Consider the following 21,289-nt stretch of genomic DNA (forward strand, 5'->3'; position numbering starts at 1 on the left):
TAGTGCCTGGGCCTGGGCACAGAGGAAATTTTAAAGGTGATAGAATTGATTGCATCTGTGATTACATGGATCTATACATTTGTAAAATTCACCTGCTTGTGTACTCAACATTAGTGCATTTTATTGCATGTAAATTACAACTCAATAACTTGAGTGTAAAAAATCTTCCCACAGGAGCTCTTGGGTGGCTCAGTGGGTTAAGCCTCTGCCTTCGGCACAATCATGATCTCAGGGTACAGGGAATGAGCCCCGAATCAGGCTCTCTGCTCAGCAGGGACCCGGCCTCCCCTTCTCTCTCTGCCTGCCTCTCTGCCTACTTGTGATTTCTCTCTCTGTCAAATAAATAAATAAAATCTTAAAAAAAAATAATCTTCCCACAAGGAAAACTCTAGGTGACTTCACTGGTTTTCATTAAATATTTAAGGAAGAAATCATACCAATTTTACACAAATGCTTTAAGTAAATAGAGGAGGGGTGCACCTGGGTGGCTCAGTGGGTTAAAAGCCTCTGCCTTCAGCTCAGCAGGGAGCCTGCTTCCCTCTATCTCTCTCCCTGCTTACTTGTGATCTCTGTCCATCAAATAAATAAAATCTTTAAAATATATATATAATATATATAATATATAAAAGAAAATAGAAATATATAAAATTTATATATTTTTATATATATTATATATATATATAATATAGGTATTATATATTTATAAAAGAAAATAGAGGAGGGAACACCTTTTAACTCATTTTAATGAGACCAGCTATAACCCAATAATGAAACCAAAGAAGTTACAAGAAAATAAAACTTCAGGCCAATATCCCTCATGAACATAGATACATAAACAGACAAAATATTAATAAATTGAATGTAGCAATACATAAAAATATTCATATATCATGACCAAGGTGAGTTAATCCCAAGAACAAAAGACTGGCTCAACACTTGAAAATCGATCAATGTAATTCAATATATTAACTGAATAAAAGAGGAAAAAGCCATAAATGGGCAGACAATTTTCTAGGTACTCTAAGAATACCTTTTAAACAATTCTCCCTCCAGCTGATTCTTGTCCAATATGGGTTAGTATTACGTGAGTAGTTTGACCCCACCTGCCAATTTGCCTCACATCTAATCACCAATTCTTTCTTGAACAAGCTTTGCATCATCAATGTCCCAGGCCCACGCCTGCGTGACAGCAGGAGAGGGTCAGAACAGGCATTCAAGCGATGACTTTACCCTTTTTTCCTTACAACTTTATTGAAATATTTCTTTTGTAGAAAGGGTTTATACTGCTATGGCAATCACACTGGATTCTGGGATTTGTCGTATTTTATTTTGCCAGTGAGCAACACGCAGAGACCCAAACTAGGAGAATTCTGTCTGGTGCCCTCTCCTCCAAAAACTTAAAAAGCTAATAAAAGATACCTTTCCTTTGGATGCCTGCCCACAAACTGGAGGCATCCAAAGGAAACCACTGCAGCCAGATTTTGCATTTACTAGCCACCCTGAATCCTGGGAACCTGGTCTCACAATTCTGTGACAGGACTCAGCTTCTGTGCTCCCAAACTGGATCCCTTACCTTGGACCTTGGCAGCCACTGTGAGTTTCTTGCCCTGAACTTCCAAACAGGCTTCCACCAAGTCACTGATAGCGGCACAAAGACCATTAGAGCAGGACTTCCTCCACCAGGTAACTCACCACCGTAAATCTCAAGCCATACTCTGGCTCAGGGAGCTCAGAGAGGGACTGCCACATAGCTGCTCTTACCAGCAATCCATGGGAAATGTCTGCCACAGCCTGGCGGTGGGCCTGAGCTTCCCTGTGAGCCAAAGCAGGTGGGAATAGGATCCAGTGATTGTTTTGTAGTAATTTAGGAGGAATGAGCTTGAACCACGAACTCACCCAACATGGGAGTTCAAGAGATACTTAAGAAACTGAAGTGGGAGCCTCCATGCCTTTGCCGGGGAGCCATGCTCAAGCCCTTCAACTGTTTATCTCCAGGTCCATTGTTGGTATCGGTCTGGTTCCCCATGTCTTCTGCTCTTGTGGCTGTCCCTGAGTCACCTGCTGGCTTCCTCACCTCCTGCTGTTGTCAATAACTAGTGCTGGCCATGAAATTTATAATCCAAGCTAGGACACCTTTAAGAACATGAAGTGGGTGCTATTAATAATTATCCTGTAACAACAGGTATAAACTGTTTTTTCCGCCCCCGGGAAAACTAGGATATATGATTACTCTAGCCATGATCCCCCCAACCCCAAGGAGTTCTCTCTCTCAAAACTAACTGGGAAAGTCACAGTCACCAACTACATCATTTTCTTTGCTGCCCCCAGAAAAAAAGACACGCTTTTAATTTTAAAGGCTTTCGCTCTCAGCACTAGAGGTAAATTGACAATGGTAACAAAAAAAAGAAACTAATAAGGGAAAATTAAAAGAATATAAAGTTTTTAAACTTATGGCCCCTGGTGTGAACAGCCAAATTTACTAAAATGGCAAGCAAAATTCCATGGACTTTAAATTTTTTTTTCTTTTTATAAACGACCAGTTATTATTACAAATATATCACCTGTGTATTGTGGGAAAATAGAAAATGTAAACAAACCCAAACTACAAAATTAAACACTGCATGCCCATCATCAAGAGATTACTGCCGCTGAGTGATGTTAGCAAAAACAGTGGACTAAGAACCTCCAAATGCTCTCCTCCATACAGGTGATGAAAAAAGTAGCAAAAATCATTAGACTCAATTTTTCAGAACTCTGGAAATTAAACAAAGCAATCCAAAGAGCATTTAGTCAAGAAAAAAAAAAAACAGCTGAAACGCAGGAAGAACTATGAGTTCGTGATCATTTAACTTACTCTATTCCCATGTACCTCTCTTCAGCTTCACAGCAGCCTTGAAAACCGATAGTCCACAATTACAGTGAAAATTCAGCAGTTTGGCAGCCACCAGAGAGGCAGAATGGAGTTGGAACTTCTTTAAAGCCTCAATTTATAAAGAATTGCCATTATCTGACCTATCTTGGTGGGTCCCTGGGAGACCCCACTTGCAAGATGGCTTTATTTGAGTAACTCAGGGTTCATCCAGTACAGAAACCCTCTCCCCAGGACATTTGTTTAAAACAATAAGAGGTAATTGTCTGACTTCACAGCTGCCTGAATTATGGGATAATGGTTGGGGCAAATAATAGACCAACTAAAAAGCTAAAAATGGGGACACCTGGGTGGTTTCGTGGGTTGGGCATCCGACTCTTGATTTCAGCTCAGGTCATGATCTCAGAGTCGTGAGATGGAGCCCCACATTGGATGCCACACTTGGCAGGGAGTCTGCTCAAGATTCTCTCTCTCCCTCTGCCCCGGCCCCATGCTCTCTCTCTAAAATACATAAATAAATCTTTTAAAAAATAAAAAGCTTTAAAAAAAGCGATGGGAACAAAACGTGCATAGGGGCTATAAAAAGATCTGTATATTCCTGGGACTCTAGAAGCCACATACATATGTGGGCTTGTGCTTATGGCCAGGGCTGTGCACATGATCAGCAATGACCTTAAGAGCTCACTTTTACTGATCTGATGTTCTGTGCAAGCAGGAACTAAAGGAAAAGGAAGAATTTTCAACTGCCTGGCTGAGTGTTGAAGGTATGTCCCAACATACACACTGAACTCCTGTGTAAGGGCTGGGAGACTTATTGGTTCCAAGGAAATCTCTTTTATTATTGACTGACCACTAAACTAATATATTGATCAGAGACTTCAATGGTCATATACAACAAAGAATACAGACGTCATAGAATTTGTTCAGAAAAGTCACTAAACAAATAAACAATAACAAATAGCACAGGTATAAGAAACTCTGGGGAGGGGAGATTTACAGATTATATTCCAGACTGCCAATCTGAATTCCAGACTGCCAGATAATATGATATTATTTTAAATGATATTATTTTAATTTTTTTTAAAAAAATTAAAAACGAAAATGTCCATTTTTAGTAAAAACTTCTGAGACATGAAAATAAACAGGAATATAGATGAATACACAGCAGGGAAAAGCAATCAATAGAAACTCCCTGAGGAAGCCCAGATATTGGGCTGAAAGGACAAAGATTTAAACAAGCTATTATAAATATTTTCAAAGAATGAGAAAAAGCCAGGTTTACAAAACTGAAGGAAAGTTTGAGAACAATGTCTCATTAAATAGAAAATACCAATAACAAGGTAGACACTATATTTTTAAAAAAGGAATCAAGTAAAAATTTTGTAGTTGAAAAATACCATAACGGAAATGAAAACACTCAAGAGGCTCTAAAACAGAGTTGAGCAGGCAGAACAAAGTTTTTGCAAACCTGAAAATAGTTCAATTAGCTTATCCAGTCTGAAGAATAGAAAGAAAAAAAGAACAAAGGAAAATGAAAAGAATCTCAGAGACCTGTGGGATGCCAAAAGCAATTCAACAAAAGTTGCCAACTTGAAAAACCCACTTTCGATAATAGGTAAAACAACTAGACAGATTAACAAGGAAATAGAAGATAGAAACACTCCGAACCAACTAGATCTAACAGACATCTACACAACACTCTACCCGAGAATATGAGAATACACAGCTTTCTCAAATGCACCTGGAACATCCTCTAGGACAGACCATATGTTAGATCATAAAACAAGTCCTAATAAATTTGAAAGGACTGAAACAATACCAAGAATATTCTCTGACCAAAATGGACTGAAATTAGAAATCACTAACGGAAGGAAATCCGAGGAAGTCACAAATAATTGGAAATTAAACAACACACTCATAAATAACCACCAGGTAAAAGAAAATGTCACAAGGGAAACTAGAAAATACTTTGAAATGAATGGAAATAAAACACAACATGCCAAACTTTACAGGATGCAGTGAAAGCAATATTCATATGGAAATATATAGCTGTAAATAGCTACATTTGGAAAGAAGTTTTCATGTCAATGATCTAACCTCTCGTGTTAAGAAAGTAGCAAAGAAGAGCAATCCAAACATAACGCAAGCATACAGACAGAAATAATAAAGATTACAGCTAAAATAAATGAAATAGTGAATAGAAAACAACAGAAAATATTAATGAAATTTAAAAGTTAGTTATACTTTTTAATCCACAACATTAATAAAATGCTGACTAGACTGACCAAGAAAATAAAGATGGAAGATTCAAATTACTGAAAACAAAAATGAAAAAGGGGACGATACTAGGGACCTTACTGAAATAAAAATGATTATAAGGAAATTCTATGAACAATCATATGTCAATAAATTAGATAACCTAGATGAAATGCACAAATTCCTAGGAAGACACAAACTGTCAATACTGACTCAAGAAGAAATAGAAATTTTGAAAAGACCTATAACAAGTAAAGAAACTGAAATAGTAACCAAAAACTTCCCACAAAGTAAGCCCAGAACCAGATGGCTTCACCAGTAAATTCTATAAATGTTTAAAGAAAAATTAACACTAATCCTTCCTAAACTGTTACAAAACATAGAAGAGGAAGGCACATTTCCCAACTCATTCTAGGAAGCCATTACTACTCTGCTACCAAAACAAGATAAAGATATTACAAGAAAAAATTAAAAACCGATATCCCTTACAGATTTACAAGCAAAAATCTTTAAGGAATCAGACAATTGAATCTAGCAACATATAAGAAGGAATGTATACTATGACAGAATGTAAGGTTGGTTCAACATATGAAAATCAATGTAACACACTATATTAATAGAATAGAGCATAATACCACGTGATCATCTCAAAAGACACAGAACAAACATTTGACATTTCATGATAAAAAAACACCCAACAGGGCACCTGGGTGGCTCAGTGGGTTAAGCCGCTGCCTTCGGCTCAGGTCATGATCTCAGAGTCCTGGGATCGAGTCCCGCATTGGGCTCTCTGCTCAGCAGAGAGCCTGCTTCCCTCTCTCTCTCTCTCTCTGCCTGCCTCTCCATCTACTTGTGATTTCTCTCTGTCAAATAAATAAATAAAAATCTTTAAAAAAAAAAAAAACCCAACAAAACAAAAACACCCAACAAGGGGTGCCTGGGTGTCTCAGTTGGTTAAGCATCTGCCTTTAGCAGCTCAGGTCCTGGGATTGAGCTCAACATCAGGCTCTCTGCTCAGCAAGGAGCCTGCTTCTCCTCTCCTTCTGTTTGCTATTCCCCCTGCTTATGCTGTTTCTTTCTCTCTGTCAAATAAATAAATAAAATCTTTGAAAAAAAAAAAACACTCAACAAATTATAAAATATAAAGGAACTTCCTCAACCTGATAAAGGCCATCTACAAGAAACCCACAAGTGACATTACACTTAATAGTGAAAGACTGAAAACTTTTCTCCCTAACATCAGGATCAAGGCAAAGGTGTCTGCTCTTGACACGTCTGTTCAACATCGCACTGAAGGTCCTAGTCAGGGCAATTAAGCAAAAAAAAAAAAAAAAAAAACAGCCAGAAAAGGAAGGAAAAAATTCTTTAACTATTTCTATTTGTGGATGACATAATCTATTAATAGCAAATCCTAAAGAATACATACACACACACACACACACACACACACACACACACACACAAATACATACACAAAATTAGAACTAATAAATGATTTTAGGAAGAATACAGGATACAAGATTTAAAAATCAATTGTATTTTTATATACTGGCAAAAAAAAAAACAACTAAGAAAATATTTCCATTTATAATAGTATCAAAAAATATTCAGGAATGAATCTAACAAAGAAGTGTAAGACTTAAACAGTGAAAACCACAAAAATATTGTTGAAACAAATTAAAGACCCAAATAAAAGGAAAGACATCCTGTTTTCATGGGTTAGAAGATTTATTAGGGTTAAGATGGCAATAATTCCCACATTGATCTACAGACTCAGGGCAATCCCTATCAAAATCCCAAATGCCTTTTTTGCACAGATTGACAAGGTGATCCTAAAATTCAAATGGAAATAAGGGGCCCAGAAGATCCAAACAACCTTGAAAAAGAACAAAATTGGAAGACTCACACTCCTCCATTTCAAAATTTATCCAAAAAGTTATAATATTCAAGACTCTGCATGGTTCTGCCATAGAGACATACAGATGAATAAAACGGAATTCAGAGTTCAGAAATAAACTCATATATTTACAGTAAACTGATTTTTTAAAAAAGATTTTATTTATTTATTTGACAGAGAGAGAGACAGGGAGAGAGGAAACACAAGCAGTTGGAGAGGGAGAAGCAGTCTTCCCACTGAGCAGGGAGCGCAATGTGGGGCTTGAAACCAGGACCCTGGGATCAGGGCCTGAGCTGAAGGCAGACGCTTAATGACTGAGCCACCCAGGCGCCCCAGTCAATTGATTTTTGATAAGGGTGCCAAGACGATTCTGTGGGGGAAAAAATCGTCCTTTCAACCAATGTTTCTGGGGAAACTGGATACCCACGTGTAAGAGTGAAGTTGGGCACCTACCTCATACTGTATACCAAAACTCTCAACATGAGTCAAAGACCTAAGTGTAATAGCTAAAACTCTAAGACTCTTGGGAGAAAACGTAGCGGTAAATCTTCATGAATTTATATTAGACACAGTTTTTAAGATATGACACCAAAGGCATAAGGAGCAAAAGAAAAAATAGTTAAGTTAGACTTTATCAACCTTTAGTGCTTCAAAACACACCCATTAAGAAAATGAAAAAACAACCCAGAGAATGTAAGAAAATACTTGCAAATCATACATATGATAAGAGTCTAGTATTCAGAATCAGCTCAATAATAAAGAGACAACCTAATTTTTAAATTGGCAACCAACTTAGGCACTTCTACAAAGGTATACAAATTGCAAATAAGCCCATGAAAAGATGTTCAACACCGTTAGTTATCAGGGAAATGAATGGTAAAACCATAATGAGATACCCCCTCATGCAGAGTACGGCAGCTGTGATAGAAAAGTTGGACAGTGACTCGTGTTGTAGAGGATGTGGGGAAATTGGATTCCTCATACACCGGTGGTGGGAATGTAAAATGGCGCAGCCCTTTGAGAAACAGTTTGGCATTTCCTCCAAATGTAAGCCGTGTGACCAGCAAGTCTACTCTCAGGTTTATATTCAAAAGAATTGAAAACATATGTTCACACAAAAACTTGTATACAAATGTTCATAGCAGCATTATTCCTAATAGCCAAAATGTTAACACAACCCAAAGGTCCATCCACCGACGAACAGATAAATAAAATGGGATATATCCATATAATGTAATATTACTCAGCCATAAAAAGGAATGAAGTACTACTCATATATGCTACAATGTGAATGAACTTTGAAAACATTATAAGTGAATGAGGCCAGACACAAAAGACCACATACTGTATGATTCCATATATACGCAATATTCATAATAAGCAAATCCATAGAGACAGAAAGTAGACTGTTGTTTGCTAGAGGCAGGGAAAAGGAGTTAAGGGGCTGATTACTCATAGGTATTGGGCTTTTCTGGAGGTGACAGAGCTGTTTTGGAACAATACAGTGATGATAGTAGCAAGACCCTATGAATACAGCAAAATCCTCTAAATTGTATACCCTGAAAGGACGAGTTTTATGGTATATGAATTATACCTCAATAAAAAATATCTCAGAAAAACAATTGTATTTCAATACCAACATTACCAGCTTTGTGGATCTTTCTCTATGCTTAGATGTAGTATGTAAGATTTTAGCCAAAATGGCATATCGCTAACTGTACCCTTGGAAACCTTCTTTTCAGTCACCTTATGATTTCTGAAAGTTTCATTTCATCTAATACTCAAATACTCAATCCATATTAAAATGTCCCCATTTGTTTAAAAAATGTTCTTTCCAGCCAGTTTGCCCAATCTGTATCGAGCCCAAGGCCATCCATATAACACATCTTATGATATCCCTTAAGTCCCTTTTCCGGGACACTGGCTGTTGAAGATGCCAGGTCATGTGTCTTACAGAATACCCTACCCCCCCAGATTTGTCTGACTGCTTCCATATAATATTGTTCAGCTTGTTCTTCCATCTTCTGCTTTTCATATAAAATAAAAGTTATATCTAAACTATATATTCCAGTTAATTGTATTTGTCTAGAACAGATCATAGGTTTTATTGTATACTCCATATTGAGTCACAGCAGAGGACACATAATATCTGGTTGAGTGTCTATTAGTAACACTAAGTCTGATCCCAGGATATGAGAGTGATGACAGCCTGACTCCTTCATTGCACGTTTTTTTTTTTTTTTTTCCACCTTGCCACTGGAAAGCTTTCTGTGATATATTGCTTCCACACTACACATGTCTCAGCTCCCCAAATAACCATCCACCAAACACTTTTTTTTAACACCAATTGAAGCTCCTTGTCTGAATCTGTATTTTCATTAGAGTTTCCAAAATATTGTTTTCCTTATTGTGTAATTCCTTCTTACCTCTATGCAGGAATGCTTCTGGTGGGGCTTTTCCTTATCAGCTAGGGTTAACCGGTACCTTGAAATATAGCTCCTACTAGAAAGGAAGGATAAATGCTTAATTCCTTCCATCTAATTACAAATTTTCAGGGTTTCTTTTTTTTCTTACAGTAGTGTTCACCCATCCTGTCTTCCTTCCTTTTTACTTTCTGTGGCTCTTCCAGTCAGCCTGAAAATGTATTCAAGGCCTCTCTCCAGGCCAGCCTTCATCTATTAGGCACTTTCTACAGGGGTTCCACTCACTCAGCCCCTAACTTTTCCCAAAACTCAAATCAGCCCATTGAGACAAAGCCCCCCAAGAATACCCACAGAACTACCAAAATCATGAGTTGAGGCCTTAGGGTTTCCAGAAATTATCCAGGCATGCATTTCAACAAGACTAACCAAACAAACCAAGTAGAGGCTGGTCTCCTTTTTCTTCTTCCATTTTTATCATACCTGAGCCCTTGTCAGGGCAAGCCCTTGCCAGACTCAGCTCAGCTCTAACTGTGTTCTCTGAAAGTATTCCTCCTAATCCTCAGCCTTTGGAAATGATTACTAAGGTAAATAAACACATGGGCTAGGAATTGTGGTATGGGGAGATAAGAACTGTTTCCTCAGCAAAGGCCGTATTTCTGAAGAAGAGAGAGAATCCTGAGGAAAGATCCTGCACATCAGCACAGATTGTGGGTCCGAAGCCCTTTTCTTTTTTTCCTGTGAGGAAGACTAAGTCTGAAGCAAGATGGGCTCGAATCTGGAGGAGATGTGGCCGATTCGAGATACTTTGTCCTCAGCCTGGGCTGAGTGAAGGTGCAAACAAAGGGGAGCAGGACCTCACTGGCAGCCTCAGTGAGAGCTGGGAGAATGAGCACCTCTCTAGCCCCTGGGGTATATGAACTGACTGATGTATAAACCAGAACACCAATGCATTCATATACAAAGAGGACAGTCCTTGCCAAATGAACCAGATGTCCATGTTGACTGGTCAGCGCGTTCTCTCCTGTTGGAAACTCTACATGGGAAGCCAAATTATAATCCAGAGGTTGTTTGTGAGCATGAAATCAGAACAAAGCGGGGGGAATTGGATGAGCTCTGTGGCATCCATAGGGATAGAGGGTGGATTGCATATTTGTGTCTAACGGTCAAAAAACAACTCTTTCCCTTGACAGGGCTGGAGACATAATGACAAATGTTTGTTCCTTGGCTCTGCTTTTCAGCACTCCCTACAGACCACCCCCCTTCTGCTCACATATTCTTTCTTCAGCTGTTAAGCCCATTGATTATGTTACAGCTTTCCTCCACATTCCGTCATGCCTTGATTAAATTTCCAGGCGCTGCTACATCCTGTTTCTTAGGATGACATTTGCAGACATGTATTCACATCCATTGTGTGTGGATTTCACTAGTTTAACGATCACAGAATAATATTTATTATCAGTTTGGGAGATGCTTCACGATTATTCCCTACATATTGATGCACTAGACAGCAGAAAAAAAGGAAAAAATGACCAGTGTGATGAAGGAGAAGACATCCTGTGTTTTGGTCTCCCATATATCTCCACGACCACTGTCAGAGAATTTGATTCATTTGACAAATGCTTGTTGTGTGCCCACCATATGCTAGTCACCATAGCCAGCACTAGGAATTTAAAAAGTAGGATATGGTATCCCTGCCTTCAAGGAGCTGACAACGTAGTAAAGGAGGCAGGCAAGGAAATCATCCATCGTAGCACAGTGTGATAGATACTGTGTGCCATTTAGGAAGAACACCTCTCAAAGTCTGGGATAGGGTAGGGGTTAAGAGAAGGCTCTCAGGAAGGGACAGTCTCGGGGCACCTTGGTGGCTCAGTTGGTTAAGTAACTGCCTTCGGCTCAAGCCATGATCCTGGAGGTCCAGGATTTAGCCCCATGTCGGGCTCCTTGCTCAGCGGGGAGTCTGTTTCTCCCTCTGACCTCTCCCCCTTGTTCTCTCTCTCTCAAATAAATAAATAAAATCAAAAGAAAGAAAGAAAAAGAAAGGAAGGAAGGAAGGGAAAAAAAGGGATGTTTTCCATTTTGATCCCAAAGGAAGAGTGAAGGGTGAGAAAAAGACTTTCCAAACAGGCACAAAGACTCAGAGGCAAGAGACAATGAGGCATATTTGAAGCTATTCTGTACTTCAGAATGGCTAAAGCACTTACTATGGTAAGAAACTGGGATGAAATGGTAAGCAGAGGACAGAATTTCTAAGGTCTTGCATGTCATCTAAAGGATATGGACTTTGACCATCAACTGTGGAGACTCACTGAAGGGTTTTAAAGTCTACTTTGTCTAAAATTAATGTAGCCAGTCTAGCTTTTGCTTTGTGTTGTTTTTACTGTGAAAAAATATGCATAATGGGAAGTATATAGTTTTAAACATTTTAAAGTATGTATATAGTGTATTTTGTTTATCTGCTCATTAGCTGATGGACACTTGGGTTGTTTCCACCTTTTGGCTAGTGTGAATTACACTAGACAGATTACACAGATAATCTGTCTGAGTCCCTGTTTTCAAGCCTTCGGGTATATATCTAGGAATGGAATTGATGAGTCATATGTAACTCTATGTTTACATTTTTGAAGAACCATCACACTGTTTTCCCACAGCCAACTGCACCAGTTTACACTCCCACCAGCACAAGACTTCCAATTTCTCCACAACCTCACCAAGATGTTTTCTTTCCTTCCTTCCTTCCTTCCTCCCTTCCTCCCTTTCTTTTATCTTTTCTTTCTTCTTTCTTTGTTTCTTTCTTTCTCTCATAGCCCTTGTACTGGGTATGAGGTGGTAACTCACTGTAGTTTTGATTTGTATTTCTCTAATGACTAATGATGCTGAGCATCTTTTCAGATGTTTATTGGCCACTTGTAGATCTTCTTTGGAGAAACGTCTATTCAAGTCTTTGCCCTTAAAATTGAGTTGTTTGTTTTGTTGTTGTTGAGTAATAGGAGTTCTTTATGTATTCTGGATATTACTTCCTTATTGGATATAGGATTTGCAAATATTTCCTCCCATTCTGGAGGTTATCTTTTCACTCTCTTGACAGTGATCTTCAAAGCACATTTTTCATTTTGAAGTCCAACTTACTATTTTTTATTTCGTTGTCTGAGCTTCTGGTGGCATATTTAAGAAATCACTGCCAACTCCAATGTCATGAAGATATCCCCCCATGTTTTCTTCTAAGAGTTTTATAGTTTCAGCTCTTCCATTTACGTCTTGATTCATTTTTAGTTCATTTTTGAATATGGTGTAAGGTTCAGCTTCATTCTTTTGTGTATAGATACCGAGTTTCCACAGCACCATTTTTTCAAATTTGTTGAATTTCCCTAGACCAGCTTTGTTTTGATTAGTGTTTGCATGATACTGTTTTTTTCTATCCATTTACTTTTAACCAAAGGTTATTTTTATATTTAAAGTATATTTCTTGTAGATAACAAATAGTTGGTTTTCTTTAGCTAATCTGACAATCTTTCCTTTTAACTGGGGTATTCATACTAAGGGCTGGCAAACTTTTCCAGCTAGTAAATATTTTAGGCCTTGTAAGCCATCCAGTCTCTGGACTCTGCCATTGTAGTAGGAAAGAAGCCAGAACAATACCTAGATCAGTGAATGAGACTGTGATTCTATAAAACGTATTTTACAAAACAAGCAACAGGAGATCTGAGCTGAGGGTCAGTTTGTTGACACCCCCCCACCCCAGTTTAGACCATTTATATTTATTTTAGCTATTGATATGGTTGGATTTAAACCGAACATCTTGCTATGCATTTCCTATTTGTTCCATATCATCTGTATTCTTCTTTTTTCTGCTTTCTTTGGGATAATTGAGTATTATTATTATCTATTTTATCTTCACCATTGGTTATTTAGCTACAATTCTTTTTTAAGTGGTTACTCTGGAGTTTACAATATATGCCTTAATCTTATTACAGTCTACCTTGAAATAATGAACCATTTCATGAATAGTTTAAGACCTTACAACAGTAGACCTCAATTTCCTTTCCCAAGGAAAATAGCTTTGAGCTATTATTGTCATACATCTTAATTTTACATGTTATAAATCTCACAATACATTGCTACTATGTGTACTTAGTAAATTTTCTTTTAAAGAAAACAAAAAGGGAAATATCTCTTATATTTATCCTCATTTGATTTCCACTGCTGTTCATTTGTGTATGTCCAAATTTTCACTAGTACTGTACTCTTTCTGCCAGAGAACTTCCTTTAGCCTTTTGTGTAATACAGGTTTATTGGCAACGAATTCCTTCAATTTTTGTGTGAGAACGTCTATATCATCTTCATGTAAAAATATATTTACACTGAGCATAGAATTCCAGAAAAACATTTCTATTTCCCTTTCTGCACTTGATGTCTCTTTATTGTCTTCTACTTTGTATAGTTATTGACAAGAAGTTTGCCATAAACTTATCTTTCTTCTTCAGTATGTAATGTTTTTCTCTGGCTGTCTTTGAGATTTTCTCTCAAAAGAAGAAAAATCTTTGGTTTTCACCAACTTGACTATGATGTGTCTGTAAGTGGATTTTATATTGATTTTGGTTTGGTGTACTTATGTTGCTTAAGATTCTCTGAGCTTCTTCAAGCTGTAGCATTGTCCTTCATTAATTAAAAAAAAAATACTGGCCATTTTATCTTAAAATATTTCTTTTGCCCTATTGTCTATCATCTTGATATTGTCCACAGTTCTAAACTCTATCTTTGGGGTGCCTGGGTGGCTCAGTGGGTTAAAGCCTCTGCCTTTGGCTCAGGTCATGATCCCCGGGTCCTGGGATCAAGTCCCGCATCGGGCTCTCTGCTCAGTGGGGAGCCTGCTTCCCCTTCTCTCTCTGCCTACTTATGATCTCTGTCTGTCAAATAAATAAATTAAAAATATTTTAAAAAAATAAATTAAAAAAAAACAACCCTCTATCTTCTGTACCCTCCTTCCCCATCTTTTTCTCTGTTTCATTTTTGATGATTTCTAATGTAGTATCTTTAAGTTCATGCTTTTGTCAACAGTATCTAGTCTGCTGGTGAACAGACTACAAGAATTCTTCATCTTTGACATTATATATTTTTATCTCTATTTCCTTTTTATAGTTTCCGTTTTTGTGCCCCAGTTCCCCATATGTTCATAAATGTTTTCTACTTTTTCCACTAGACCTTTCATATATTAGCCATACTTATGTCGAAGTTCCTTTCTGATAGATCTTTATTGTTAAGATCTAGTTCTGTTGATTGTTTTCACTTGATAAGCTCTCTCCCCATTTTTATTATCTTTTTATATTGTTATAATTTGTCACTGAATGTGGAACATTACATGCGAAGCCAGTAGAGACTGAAATTAATAGTGTTTATGCCTGGAAGTGGGCTTGCCTCTTCTGTCAGGCTATTATTGGACCATAGGGAGGGGGGGTTAGGGTATAAGGGGTTGAGTTAATTTAGCCAGTAGTTGAGCTGGTTTGAGTTTAGCTGTTGAGGTCCTTACCCATGGTGCACCTCGTGCTTAGTGTGATGGGGAATGGGTTGCTGGAGGGTTTTTCTCAATACTCAACCATTGGCTTTCAGCAGTACCTGCATATTTGCACCACTCCGTGGGGTTTCTCTCCACAGTCTTGCCTTCTCCTTGGCAACAGACTGCTTGCTGCCTGTTGCTAGGCTGTGTTGGAAGGCAGGTTGTGGTCCTTGATTCTCCTGGAATCAGCCTCAGTCTCAGGCAAGTCCTGTGCCTCTGGGCCTGGAGAATAGGACATTTTCAGCATTACTCCCCTCCTCCCCTCACCTCCCCAGTGGTGACCAAACTCTGTCTTGTGTCTTTGGTGGGCCTTGGGAAGGAGAGAGGTACCTGTTTCTCTCCCAGTGGTAGTCTACCTCTGCTTCAGTTGGTGCAGGTTCTTGGACCCAAGAGGTTTTCATGATCACTCTACCCCACCCCAACCACAGAGCAGACAGTTTTTGCTTCTATCCTTACCCCCAAAGTAATAGATATCTTCTGGGTTCCTGAGAGTGAGAAGAGTGAGAAGGTTCCTGCCCTACCCCAGATGCAGACAGATTTGTTCCTACCCCTCCCCTGGGGACAGGAGGGTCTGCTTTCCCTCCCCCAGTGGCTTAAGACTTTTTGGCTTTAATAAAAGAAAGGTCACAAGATATGGGTGATTTGTGCCTGTCACCTACATCAGGCAGTCACCTCCTGTAAACCTATACCACCAAGGGGAGGGGCTCTCTCTGGTCTCCTGTCTCCCCCACCCCTCATTTTCTTTTGAGCAACCAGTGACACTGTGTAGAAGACCTTGAAAATGAACATAAACTTCCCTTGTGTCTGTCACTCTGAATGAACACAAATACATAGAGATACAGACATAAATCTACCTACCTACCTACCTATCTGGGAGAGAGGAAAAGATATTTATTTTAAGGAATTGGTTCATGCAATTATGGAAGCTGGCAAGTCCAAAATCTGCAGAGTAGAGCAGCAGGCTGGAGACCCAGGGAAGATTGCAGCTGCAGTCTAAAGGGAATCTGCTGGCAGAATTCCTTCTTCCCCAGAGAATTTGAGTCTTTTTTCCTTCAAGTCTTCAACTGATTGATAAGGCCCACCATATGATGAAGGGTAATATGCTTTATTCAAGTCTACTGATTTAAATGTTAATCTCATCTATTAGGCTCCTGGGTTGGCATAGTCGCTTAAGAGTCTAACTCTTGGAGTGCCTGGGTGGCTCAGTGGGTTAAGCCTCTGTCTTTGGCTCAGGTCATGATCTCAGGGTCCTGGGATCAAGCCCCGCATTAGGCTTTCTACTCGGCAGGGAGCCTGCTTCCTCCTCTCTCTCTCTTTCTCTGCCTGCCTCTCTGCCTACTTGTGATCTCTCTCTCTCTCTCTCTGTCAAATAAATACATAAATCCTAAAAAAAAAAAAAAAAAAAAAAAAAAAAGAATCTAACTCTTGCTTTTGGTTCAGGTCATGATTTCAAGGTCATGAAATTGAGTCCCACACTGCTCAACACAGAGTCTACTTGAGATTCTCTCTCCCCCAGCCCCCATCCCCGAGCTCACAAGCACGCATGTGCTCTCTCTAAATAAATAAAATCTTTTTTTTTTTTAATGTTAATCTCATCTACAAAGTACCCATAGAAACATCTAGAAGAGTGCTTGACCAAATATCTGGGTACTGTGCCTAGCCAAGCTGACACATATAACTAACCATCACAGGCTCCCAGTTGTTCTAAACTGATCCACTAGTCCAAATTCAGCCTTTAGGAAATTGTGAAAATTTTAGCTTGATTTCTCATAGTCAAATCTATCACACTCACCTTTTTGCCGGTGCTCTGCCAAATGAGAAACAGCTTGTGTGTCCCTTTTTCTCCTTAGTCGGGCTTGCCCCTTTTTGGCATTTGGTTATGTGGCTGCCTTGGGATCTCAGTTCATACATTCAAGAAAATGTATGCATTTTGTAGATTATTCACTATTATGGATAGGAAAGAAATAACGGCCCTACAGGTTTCTACATCTTAAATAAAAGCAAAACTCTCACTAATGTTTGCTTGTCTTTTACCATGGGTATGATCTTGATTATTTAAAAACCATAAAGGATAGGAATGATAGCTTGGTTTTATATGTCATATGTTGGTGGCCTATGGATTTCACATGAAAACCTAGGTTTCTATATTATTCCGAAATTCAATTTTATTCTGAAAAATGGACATCCGACACACTTGATCCACATCTACTGAACTTTTCATGGGCAGGGGGTCTCCAACTGCCCAGCATGCCAAGTCACACAGGTACCTCACGGCTGACTCCTCCTCCTTCCCACCGAGACAGAACATTCTGAGATTCAGGTTGGCTCCTCAGAGTCCTCTTGGAATGAGAGTTGCGGCTCTATATATATCCTAAGGCAGAAGCAGAATATGGCATGTGACAATTGAATGGCCTGAGATAGGATCATAGTGCGTGAAGGAAGTCTTAGATCTGCTGGGAAGGGACATTGTACATCCTTCCTACAAACAGCTGGGCATCCTAGGTGGCTCTCAGAGGTGGCTGCAGAACTCCACATGTGGGAACGCCAACCCCATTATGTAAGCAAAACCAGGATGCCAATATTTTGTTTCACCAGAAAGCAACGTCCCCAGTGGTGATCCCTGAGAAATCCTGGGAGGTGGGCATTAATTTCCTGGGAAGGACTGTAGGGATGGCTGGTGCCTCTGGGCCCAGGCCAAGCACTTCAATTCTGGCCTAAGCTGGACACAGGCAAGGGTCAGCCCTCCACTCAGAGGCTGGTGTGCTACTCCCTTGAGGCACATTCTACCACCAGACAGAGTGACACTAAATTGTTCCCAGGACTTCAGGGACTTTCTCCCAAGGTAGGGTCTGTCTGGGGATTTGTGGGTTCACTGCAGCAAGTACAGTTCCATTTCTTGGGGACAGGGACAGAGCCCCAGAACTGGACTGGATTGGGCAGAATTCCTTCCTTAAGAACCTAGAAGTCCTTTATTTAGGGAGCAAAAGTAAATGAATCCAAGGAAGGGAGCTGAGGCCTATTTCTGAGAAGCAATGTCATGAGACAGATCTGAGGGGAAGGTGCTGGGCTCCCATCAGCAAAGGCTGAGAGCTGAGGGTGAGGGCGGTTGGAGAGACAGTTGGATGGCATGAGGCCAGATTCAGGCTGAAGATGGGTCCAGAGGGTTTTAGGCTCAGAAGAGAATCCGACTGCAACACCTACGTGCCCACATGGTTTCCCAGGAAGGGAGGCTGGGGGGAAGGGATAGACCAAGTACAGCAGACCTAAAACATGAACTACTCTCAAGCCAGCCCCACTTAACCTATCTGGGGCTCCCACAAACTCTGCGGAGACTGAAATCTTTTTGGAACACCTACAGGGTTAAAAAAGAAGACATCAAACAAATGGAAGTTCACAAGAGCACTTCTAACTTCATGAAAAATAAGATTAATCAGTGGAAGCAGGAACTTTTAAAGAAAAGAATCAGAACTTCTTCTCTTACAAACAAAGCTTGAACCTCTTAGCAATCACGACTCTGATTGCAAGGATCTCACTCAAGTGCCTGGAGGGTCTTTTACTGCCAAGAACGGGAGTGCTGGAGCACTTCACAGAGCAGAATTACGCAGAATTCAGCTCAGGTCTAAAACCACCCAGACAAAGACCACAGACCATTTTCAGGCTGAAATCAGAATCAGGCTTTTTTGTGTCTTAGAAGGAGAAGGCTTTTTACTAAAGTACAAAATTAAATTCACAGTCACTGAAGGATATCTGCAAAATACACAGAAGTGTAAAGAATTTTAAAAATCCACATCCCATCATCCAGAGACGGCTTACATTTAAATTTTTCTTTTCAATGTTTTCTGTGGATACCTTTATGTTTCTCCACGCAAATCAGGATTATATTAAGTAAAAAATTATTTCCAGCACTTCTCTTTTATATCATTCTCCATAGCCTTAATTATTCCTTGAAACTTACTTTTTAATGGTTCCATAATTTTACTTTTTGTGGATATGCCCTCACTTATTTTAATCATTTTTAAACTGATGATTATTTAAGTTGTTACAACTTTTCATCATTTTAAAAAGATCGCGGTAAACATCTGTGGGTGTAATCATTGCATATCTCTCTGATTATCTCCTTAGTAGACATTCTGAGAATATTAATATTTGAGGGCTTCATGACACCTACTCTAAAATTACTTTTTAAAATGGCTATACTTCTTTACAGTCACACTAACAATGTATGAGCATGCTTGTTTCATGCACTAGCCAATACTGAGCATTATCATTTTAAAAAGGGAGAACACAAACTTTGGTCCATTTGTTAGTTGAAAAATGAGATCTAGCTGCACGGTATTATATTTCTTTCATTATTAGTTGGAAGTTTCTTCATATGTTTATTAAATGTTTTTCTTCTATGAATTATCTTTTTATGACACTTATCTATTTTTCATATTAGCAGTACGCACCTTGCTTTAATTATGAGGCAGTTTTGCTACATACCCAAAAGGAATCTTGAAGGGAAATTCATCATGTTAAAAGCCTTTTGATTTATAGCTTTAAGCTTTCTAAGGATTCCACCGAGGCAAAATAAGAAGTTCTTCTACAGCAGAGCCTCTCAAGGTGTGGCCCTTGGACTCCATGCATCAGAATCAAAGAGTAGGAGTGGGAAAACATGTATTTAAAACCCGAAACCCTCACCCTAGACACACAGAATCAGCATCTCTGATAACTGGACCCCAAAACCCACATTTCGGTAATCTCTCTGCATGCTTACAGGCAGCCCAAATTTGACAACCAAAATGAGTACTGAGACGAACCTGATATTCCCATACCCTCTGGGGAAAAAAGGGAAACGACCATATAGAGAAGTGAAGAATGGAAGTCGAGCTTCTGACTCCAGAAGGATTTGGGGTCTTACACTTTCTGTTCTTTTGATTTATTGACCTCCATTGTTCTTTAACTTGATTCATGCATTATCACTCATCTACTTGGTCCCGACGTTGGAAAAATTATAGCCATCCTTGATGCCTTCCAATTCTTTGCACTCCTTACTTCTTTGCACACATATAACTGTTCCTTTAAACTACACATGTTTTGAAAAATATTTTTCTCTTTTTACTAGCTTTTAGTTTAGTATCCTATTCTCACTCTCTCCTCTCTCTTCTATTTATTCTACCCAGCATCTCCATCATCACCCCACCTCCACACCACTCCAGTAAGTATTCCTTCTAAGTAGCAAGGTGTCCAAAAGCCTCTGAATAGTAAGATATCCTCCCCACCGCCCCTCTTCCCATTTTTTGCAGCCTCTAAACTCCACCTCATTCTAGTGGAGGAATGAAAAACTAGTAATTTTAGAGGGATTAAAGGATTGGAGGACATGAGGGAAATTCGGACAATGAACATGCAAGAGACAGCTGTGGCCAGTTTAGACTCCTAGAGGTCAAGCAACACCATTTAAGGTGTGGCCCTCTGGGGGGGAGGCTGAAGTGTCTGAAAGGACAAGGGCATGTGAGGCTACCTTATTGAATGGGTCACCGGCACAGACCCTGCTATTACTCACAAGCAGAGAGCTAGTGAATATGAGCAGTTCAGAGTAACCTTTCTCCATTCCTGGAAAAACAACTTAGAGCAAAGGACAAAGGGTTACTGTGTTGTTCTCCCATGTCAAAGTAAATAATTTTGTTGGATTTGGTGGGACATTTTGGAGCCAAAGTCAAACTGTGTGTGTGATAGTCTTGTAAAGGTGCTAGGACTTAATTTTCAGATCTGGAATAAGAACAGGTGGCAGCTGATGGCAGGAGTCACAATGGTTTCCATGACAACGGGACTGGTTCTTAGTCATCCTCCCATCCTCCACAAAACCAACTGCAGCTTTTCTCATAAGGTGCTTATTAAATATTTGTTAAATGAATGATGAATCACAGAATGGTGTGTGCGCTTTGCAATTAAGGCTGCCGTTCCCTAGCTACAATAAAAAGCTTTTAAAGCTACAATAATTACTGTATTTACCCATGATATTTTGCATAATTTGCATATTAACTTAACCCGAAAATAATAAACTAGAGATTCCCATTCTTGCTGAACCACTCTGTCTCAGATCTTTTCCCTATTGTAGAAGTAGCCCAGATGTTTGCTTAAGATGGCCTCAGGAGGGGAGGGTGCCCTGTGTCACATATGTGCCTGCACACTACCTAGAAATACTTGTTTCCCCCTTGAAGTCCCCCTCCACCGCCTTCTGCTCTCCCGCCCTTCCCACTCCCTGGGCTCTGCGCATCCGCTTACGCGCAGGCGCTAGCCTACCCCTCCCCCCG

The 21,289-nt window shown here is 39.4% G+C and overlaps 1 long non-coding RNA gene across 1 annotated transcript; it reads right to left on the reverse strand.

Annotated features, from left to right (window-relative positions):
• Positions 1–915: 915 nt before the first annotated feature.
• LOC116569177 lies at positions 916–21,235 on the reverse strand. Its single transcript, XR_004276897.1, has 4 exons — positions 19,796–21,235; positions 17,264–17,367; positions 15,056–15,218; positions 916–2,133 (listed from the first exon to the last, which is right to left on the reverse strand). It is a non-coding gene; the product is annotated as an uncharacterized LOC116569177 (long non-coding RNA).
• Between the last annotated feature and the right edge of the window lie 54 nt (positions 21,236–21,289).

The sequence above is a fragment of the Mustela erminea genome, chromosome 11, assembly GCF_009829155.1.
Source record: "Mustela erminea isolate mMusErm1 chromosome 11, mMusErm1.Pri, whole genome shotgun sequence".
Lineage (NCBI taxonomy): Eukaryota > Metazoa > Chordata > Mammalia > Carnivora > Mustelidae > Mustela > Mustela erminea.